This window comes from Schistocerca americana, chromosome 1 (assembly GCF_021461395.2).
Source record: "Schistocerca americana isolate TAMUIC-IGC-003095 chromosome 1, iqSchAmer2.1, whole genome shotgun sequence".
Lineage (NCBI taxonomy): Eukaryota > Metazoa > Arthropoda > Insecta > Orthoptera > Acrididae > Schistocerca > Schistocerca americana.
The window spans coordinates 427,386,700-427,395,277 of record NC_060119.1 but is presented as its reverse complement, the minus strand read 5'-3'; the positions used below and the strand labels follow the sequence as shown (position 1 = coordinate 427,395,277).

Sequence of the window (8,578 nt, the reverse complement as noted above, 5' to 3'; positions counted from 1 at the left end):
ATCCGTACTGCTGTATCGCTCTCTTGTTCGGTTTTAGGAAAGCAAACGAAGAACACTTGTGAGGACACTGTCTCTGGTGGACCTTTTTTTTACGGCCTGATAGGCTAACTTTAACGCTAATTAACTCGGAAACGGGGAAACATATCGAATTTTTTCTTAACACTTTCTTCCCAGCTTAATGTACTCTGCAACATTCTTACAGATTTTCAGACTGTTTCTGACAACCCTGCAGATCTATTTTGCTTGCTGATTCCTCTCATGTCACCATAGTCAGGCAGACTTGAATCTAGAAAAACTGTAAACGTTTGGGAGACTAGCTGCTGTCTCCATATGTACGACATCTACATACAGAATTATTGTGGGGGATTAAACCAGAACATAGTGGGTCTGATGAATAAAGTAAAATAAAATCGTTATTTACTTGGTGTATGGCATAGAAGAAAACAGAAATAAGATTGGTAAAAGTATTAAGAAGACAATACTGGAAGGTGCAAAGAATTTCCACTGTCTGATTGAAATTCTGAACAGTGTTTCATCTTCATCATCTGGAATGCTAGGTAAGGAGTTGAATACACACGGTAATTCATTTCATCAGTTCTTAAATATATTCATATATTGATTCTATTTCATCATCATCGTCATCATCATCATCATTATCATCATTATCATCATGAGTTGAAGCATGGCGGTGCGACCGAATAATTATCGTGTTAGTAGGTGTATCATCTATCTTCACTACCACAAGCCATTCACTGATGTGATAAGTACCCCATATTTTCGCTCGTTTATGTCTTTTTATGTTGCCGCTTTTATTCCTTTCATTCTACCAAGCTCTGCTACGAATTTATCCAATCTCCCCACCTTGTTTGACATTGCCCTAGGACATCTGCTTGGTTGTTTCTCATCTCTCATTTTATTTCTCCCAAGTTACCTGTTTTCTTAGTGTGTGCACATTCCGTGTACCGTTGGTGACCTGTGAGAGATTTCTCCTGGTGATGACCTGAGAGGTCCTCATTGTCCAATTTCAGATGACTATTCCGCAGCCCTTGATTACATTTTGTACTATCGCGAAATAGGGGAGAAGGTGCCACAGACATCATACGTGAGTTGGAGTGGTAATAACTAAAACAAACGCGTTTTTCGTTGCGACGGGATCTTCTCATGAAATTTCAATCACCGTTTTTCTCCTCCGATTGCGAAAACATTCTGTTGGCACCCACCTACGTAGGGAGAAATGATCATTACGATAAAATAAGAGAAATCAGGGCTCGCACAGAAAAGTTTAAGTGTTCGTTTTTCCCGAGCGCCGTTCGAGAGTGGAACGGTAGAGAGACAGCTTGCAGGTGGTTCATTGAACCCTCTGCCAGGCACTTTATTGTGAATAGCAGAGTAATCACGTAGATGTAGATATCCCATTATCCTTTCAAATCTTCTTCCGTGCTTACATATTACTCCCATATTACTTCAGATATTGCGTTCTCCATCCTGTGCTCAGAGGTTTGCAACAAAATACAGAAATCACTTGGGAACCACACATATGCATTTCGCAAAACACTATCTGATCAAAAGTAACTGGACACCTGTTATTAGATATACGTGTCCACCTGTGGTCTAGGATCAGCGTGTTCGGTCAAAGGGTTAGCTGCCCTCTGTAATAAAAAACTGACTCAACGGCTTAACACTGAACTTGAACGGGTGTCGTGTGACATCCACACCGAACAAATGCAACGAGCAATATGGAACCAAATGAGAAAAAAAGGGGTAGCGTCTTTGATTCATAATAAAAACGTCTTCTGTCGCGGGTTCGAATCCCGCCGCTGCTCAAATTTTTATTAATAATCAGCATTGGTGGCCGAAGACTTCCGGCATAAGAAGTAACCTTCATTCTGCCAACGGCCTTGTCAAAGATGGCGGAGGAGCGGACAGAGGTTCAGGGCATTCTCTTGTCCTAGCGGTGAGAAACTGCCTCTAAAGGCGGAAGAACATGCAATGATCAACGGCATGTGAATGCAGAAAGCAATGGAAACCACTGCATTAAAGACGCGTAATGTGTATCCACAGGACGTGTGGCCTGTAATTGAAGAAGTGTCATGATGATCTCTCCATTGGCAAAAGATTCCGAAACAGTATACCATTCAGATCTCCGGGAGGGGACTGCCCACGGGGAGGTTACCATGAGAAAAAGATTGAATAATCAACGGAAGGATAACGTTCTACCAGTCGGGGAGTAATATGTCAGAAGCTCGAACGTGGTAGGGAAACTAGAAAATCTGAAAAGGGAAATGCAAAGGCTCATTATAGATATAGTAGGGGTCAGTGATGTGAAGTGGAAAGAAGACAAGAATTTCTGGGCAGATGAGTATAGGGTAATATCAACAGCAGCAGAAAATGGTATAACGGGAGAAGGATTCGTTATGAATAGGAAGATAGGGCAGAGAGTGTGTTACTGTGATCAGTTCAGTGATAAGGTTGTTCTTATCAGAATCGACAGCAAACCAACAACGACAGCGATAGTTGAGGTATACATGCCGACGTCGCAAGCTGAAGAGATAGAGGAAGTTCAAATCGTTCAAATGGCTCTGAGCACTATGGGACTTAACATCTGTGGTCATCAGTCCCCTAGAACTTAGAACTACTTAAACCTAACCAACCTAAGGACATCACACACATCCATGTCCGAGGCAGGATTCGAACCTGCGACCGTAGCAGTCGCGCGGTTCCGGACTGAGCGCCTAGAACCGCGGCCGGCGATAGAGAAAGTGTATGAGGATATTGTAGTAATGTAAAGGGGGATGAAAGCTTTCATGGGGGACTCGTGTGCAGTTGTAGGGATGGAGGAGAAGAAACGGTTACAGGACAGTACGGGCATGGGACAAGGAATGAGAGAGGAGAAAGACTAATTGAGTTCTTTAACAAGTTTCAGCTAGTAATAGCGAATACTCTGTTCAAGAATCACAAGAGGAGGAGGTATAATTGGAAAAGGTCGGGTGATACGGGAATATTTCAGGTAGATTACATCATGGTCTGGCAGAGATTCCAAAATCAGATACTGGACTGTAAGACGTACCCAGGAGCAGTCATAGACTCAGATCACAATATAGTAGTGATGAAGAGTAGGCTGAAGTTTAAGACATTAGTCAGGTAGAACCAATGTGGAAAGAAGTGGGATACGGAAGTACTAAGGAATGACGAGATACGGTTGAAGGTCTCTAAGGCTATTGATACAGCAATAAGGAATAACCCAGTATGCAATACAGTTGAAGAGGAATGGACTTCTCTAAGAAGGGCCATCATAGAAGTTGGGAAGGAAAACATAGGTACAAAGAAGGTAACGGCGAAGAAACCATGGGTAACTGAAAAAATACTTCAGTTGATTGATGAAAGGAGGAGGTACAAAAATGTTCCCGGAAACTCAGGGATACAGAAACACAAGTAGCTGATGAATGAAATAAATGGGAAATGCAGGGAAGCTAATACGAAATGGCTGCAGGAAAAATATAAATACATCGAGGAAGAAATGACTGTCGGAAGGACAGACTCAGTATACAGGAAAGTCACAACAGCCTTCGGTGACATTAAAAGCAAGGGTGATAACATTAAAAATGCACTGGGGATTCCACTGTTAAGTGCAGACGAGAGAGCGGATAGGTGGAAAGAATACATTGAAAGCCTCTATGAGGGGGAAGATTTGTCTGATGTGATAGAAGAAGAAACAGGAGCTGATTTAGAAGAGATAGGGGATTCAGTATTAGAATCAGAATTTAAAAGAGCTTAAGATCAAATAAGGTAGAAGGGACAGATAACATTCCATCAGAATTTCTAAAATCATTGGGGGAAGTGGCAACAAAACGGCTATTCACGTTGATCTGTAGAATGTATGAGTCTGGCGACTTACCAACTGACTTTCGGAAAAGCACCATGTACACAATTCCGAAGACAGCTAGAGCTGACAAGTGCGAGAATTATCGTACAATCGGATTAACGGCCCATGCATCCAAGTTGCTTACAAGGATAATACAAAGAAGAATGGAAAAAAATGAGGGTACGCTAGATGACGATCAGTTTGGCTTTAGGAAAGGTAAAGGCATGAGAGAGGCAATTCTAATGTTGCGGTTAATAATGGAAGCAAGACTAAAGAAAAATCAAGGCACATAGGGAGAGACGGGACATGTACAATATGTACAACAGCCAAGAGGGAATAATTAGAGTGGTCGACCAAGATCAAAGTGCCCGTATGAAAAAAGAGTAAGACAAGGATGTAGCCTTTCGCCCCTACTGTTCATTCTGCACATCGTGGAAGCAATGATGAAAATAAAAGAATGGTTCAGGAATGGAATTAAAATTCAAGGTGAAAGGACATCTATGATACGATTCGCTGATGACATTGCTATCTTGAGTGAAAGTGAAGAAGAATTACACGATCTACTGAATGGAATGAACGGTCTAATGAGTGCAGAGTATGGATTGAGAGTAAATCGAAGAAAGACTAAAGTAATGAGAAGTAATAGAAATGAGGACAGCGAGAAACTTAACATCAGGATTGATGGTCACGAAGTAGATGAAGTTAAGGAATTCTGCTACCTAGGCAGTAAAAAAACCAATGACGGACGGAGCAAGGAGGGCATCAAAAGCAGACTAGCAATGGCAAAAAGGGCATTCCTGGCCAAGAGAAGTCTACTAACATCAAATATCGGCCTTAATTTGAGGAAGAAATTTCTGAGAATGTATATTGTATGGTAGTGAAACATGTACTGTGGGAAAACCGGAACAGAAGAGAATCGAAGCATTTGAGATGTGGTGATCCAGACGAATGTGAAAATTAGGTGGACTGATAAGGTAAGGAATGAGGAGGTTCTGCGCAGAGCCGGAGACGAAAGGAACATGTGGAAAACACTAATAAGGAGAAGGGACAGGATGATAGGACATCTGTTAAGCCATGAGGAAATGACTTCCATGGTACTAGAGGGAGTTGTAGAGGGCAAAAACTGTAGACGAAGACAGAGATTGGAATACATCCCTGAAATATTGGAGGACGTACGTTGCAAGTGCTACTCTGAGATGAAGATTTTAGCACAGGAGAGGAATTCGTGGCGGGCCGCATCAAACCAGGCAGAAGATTAAATACATACGTCGCCTTTATGACGACCAGAACTGTACTGGGCACACTTTCAGTGAGGTGCTGAATAAGCGAAGAAGAACGGTAGCCTATTCTTCCTCAAGTCCTCACGAGCATAAACCAAAGAAGTTGGTGATTTTGGATACTGGCAACTGGAGAGAAATCGATGTTCTAATTCATCGGAGTGGTTTACCTTTGAGTTCACGCACGGTCTCCGGCCAGCCCAGTCATTTCAGGAATGTTACTGCACACGTACCATTGGCTCACAGGTGCTGCTTTATGACAGCGTTCACTGTCATGCAAATACACTACTGGCCACTAAAATTGCTACACCAAGAAGAAATGCAAGTGATAAACGGGTATTCATTGGACAAATATATTATACTAGAACTGACACCTGATTACATTTTCACGCAATTTGGGTGCTTAGATCCTGAGAAATCAGTACCCAGAACAACCACCTCTGGCCGTAATAACGGCCTTGATACACCTGGGCATTGAGTCAAACAGAGCTTGGATCGGGTGTACAAGTACAGCTACACATGCAGCTTCAACACGATACCATAGTTCATCAAGAGTGGTGGCGTATTGTGACGAGCCAGTTGCTCGGGCACCATTGACCAGACATTTTCAATTGGTGAGAGATCTAGAGAATGTGCTGACCAGGGCAGTAGTCGAACATTTTCTGTATCCTGAAAGGCCCGAACAGGACCTGCAACATGCGTTCGTGCATTATTCTGCTGAAATGTAGGGTTTCGCAGTGATCGAATGAAGGGTAGAGCCACGGGTCGTAACACATCTGAAATGTAACGACCACTGTTCAAAGTGCCGTCAATGCGAAGAAGAAGTGACCGAGACGTGTAACCAATGGCCCCCTACACCATCACGCTTCCAATGTGCATTCACCGCGATGTCGCCAAACGCAGATGCGACCATCATGATGCTGTAAACAGAACCTGGATTCATCCGAAAAAATGACGTTTTGCCATTCGTGCACCCAGGTTCGTCGTTGAGTACACCATCGCAGGCGCTCCTGTCTTTGATGCAGCGTCAAGGGTAACCGCAGCCATGGTCTCCGAGCTGATAGCCCCTGCTGCTGCAAACGTCATCGAACTGTTCGTGCAGATGGTTGTTATCTTGCAAGCGTCGCCATCTGGTGACTCAGGGATCGAGATGTGGCTGCATGATACGTTACAGCCATGCGGATAAGATGCCTGTCATCTCGACTGCTAGTGATACGAGGCCGTTGGGATCCAGCACGGCGTTCCGTATTACCCTCCTGGACCCACCGATTCCATACTCTGCTAACAGTCATTGGATCTCAACCAATGCGTGCAGCAATGTCGCGATACGATAAACCGCAATCGCGTTAGGCTACAATAAGGCCTTTATCAAAGTCGGAAACGTGATGGTACGCATTTCTCCTTCTTACACGAGGCATCACAGCAACGTTTCACCAGGCAACGCCGGTCAACTGCTGTTTGTGAATGAGAAATCGGTTGGAAACTTTTCCTCATGTCAGCACGTTGTAGGTGTCGCCAACGGCGCCACCCTTGAGTGAATGCTCTGGAAAGCTAATCATTTGCATATCACAGCATCTTCTTCCTGTTGGTTAAATTTCGCGTCTGTAGCACGTCATTTTCGTGCTTTAGCAATTTTAATGGCCAGTAGTGTACAACCATCGTCACCGACCTGCTCCTCCACTATAAGCAGTGGACAAGGCTGTAAGAGATGCTCACATCCTTCCGAATTTTGCGTTTTATATACAGCAATAAGGGGACTACACGCTAATCACGAAAAAATACTCCCTCACCGTAATATTAGCTCCTCTGTGTTTCACTTTGGTATTACAGTTGATGGCAGGCAACGTCCTCGAGGAATTCACAAATCGAAACACTTCTGTCGGACTGCCACAGGATGTACCTCCACTAATTCTTCCATCGCTCCAAATCACTCGTTTACGTGCGTCCCCTGTCCAGTGGCGTCGCTCTTTACAGCACCTCAAACGTCACGTATCACCGACTGCAGAAATGTGTGGCTTATGAGGAGCTGCCCGACCATTGCACCCCGGTCTGTACACAGTCGTTGCGCTAGCTGGACTTCTGGGAGCACTTTGCAAGTCACGAGTGACTCCTTCCACCGATTTCACGCGATTTTTTACAAACCAACCAAAGCAATTCTTGACAGTCTCTGTCGGTTAGTAGCAAAAATGTGGAGAGGCCAACACTGTCAAAATCATAACAAGCTACGTAGCGGAATATGCTATGAAAGAGAAAAACGGGAGAAGTAGAAATGACAGAGCGTTGCCAGTTGTTACGTAACGTGGACTTTGATCTCCCCCCCCCCCCTCCCCCCTCCAGCGTCAACTGGTCCTGCGTGTCAGCCTGACTATCGCATCCTGTTGGCTCACGTGAGACGGCAGCGTTTTTATCTGCCGTCTCGCTGCGTCCAAGCTGTCAGTGGGTAACGCACGCCCGGAGCAGTCGCATCGAATATCATCATTTCCAGGTTAGTGCGTATTTCCGAGTTAAACTGATCTATTTCGGTCGTAGAGGCGTCGCAAAAATATGCTGGAGCAGGCCGTTTCGTAAATGTAGCGCCGCTGAGTACTAGCTTTCATGCAAGTTCTATTTATACTAGTCCGATTACCACCAAATTGTGTGTGGCATATGAAAACAGCGTCATACTTCTTCACGGGTTCTACTTCCACTAATTCTTCATGGCGAGCGTGTGTTCATTTGAGAATTAAAATTTTACGGTGTTGAAGGTACCTGAATATGGCCACCAGACCTCCTCCGTGGGCCAACGAAACGACGATTTCCTGTGTCTTGTTGATAAATTTCTTATTGTTAATGAAACAATCACCGGAATAATTTGCTGCCAAGTCATCAGGACAGGGATTAGGTACCTTCTAACGCAGAGAACCAGAGAGATCTTGTGTCAGAAGCAGTGTATTACACTTTTTCACCAACTTAAACGTAATTACAAATATTTCGTTTCTCACACTTTCGTATACGAGTAGTGCTTCACACTTAAACCGCATTGTTTTGGTTTGCGCGGTTTACAGCAGTAGTTCATTGTTTTCAAGAGGAGATGGTCGTTGTCCGCATCCTTAGTCAAGAAACTTTTAATTTTTCTTCGCGTCGAATTCTCTTTGAGAGAACGACTTATCTCTTCTCTAAGCGGCAGGTGTGAAAAAACTCTGAATATGAGGATTTAATTCACTACTTGTCAGAGATGGCAAAGGATCTAGAATCTAAACTGAATGGATTAGACAGTGTCTTGAAAACAGGTTATACGATGAAACTTACCAGAAGTAAACCAATGGTAATGGAATGTAGTAAAATTAAATCAAGTGATGCTGATAGAATTTGATTAAGAAAGGACACACTAAACGTGTTAGACGAGATTTGCTGTTTCGGCAGCAAAGTAACTGACGATGACCGAAGTAGAGAGGATATA

The 8,578-nt window shown here is 43.7% G+C and overlaps 1 protein-coding gene across 1 annotated transcript in view; it reads left to right on the top strand.

Moving 5' to 3' along the window:
* Positions 1-7,521: 7,521 nt before the first annotated feature.
* Positions 7,522-8,578, top strand: part of LOC124623336 (phospholipid hydroperoxide glutathione peroxidase-like) — a 41,991-nt gene continuing 40,934 nt past the window's right edge. The window contains exon 1 of the mRNA XM_047149029.1: positions 7,522-7,624. The gene's annotated coding sequence lies outside the window, so the exon portion shown is untranslated. The remainder of the gene's footprint in view (positions 7,625-8,578) is intronic.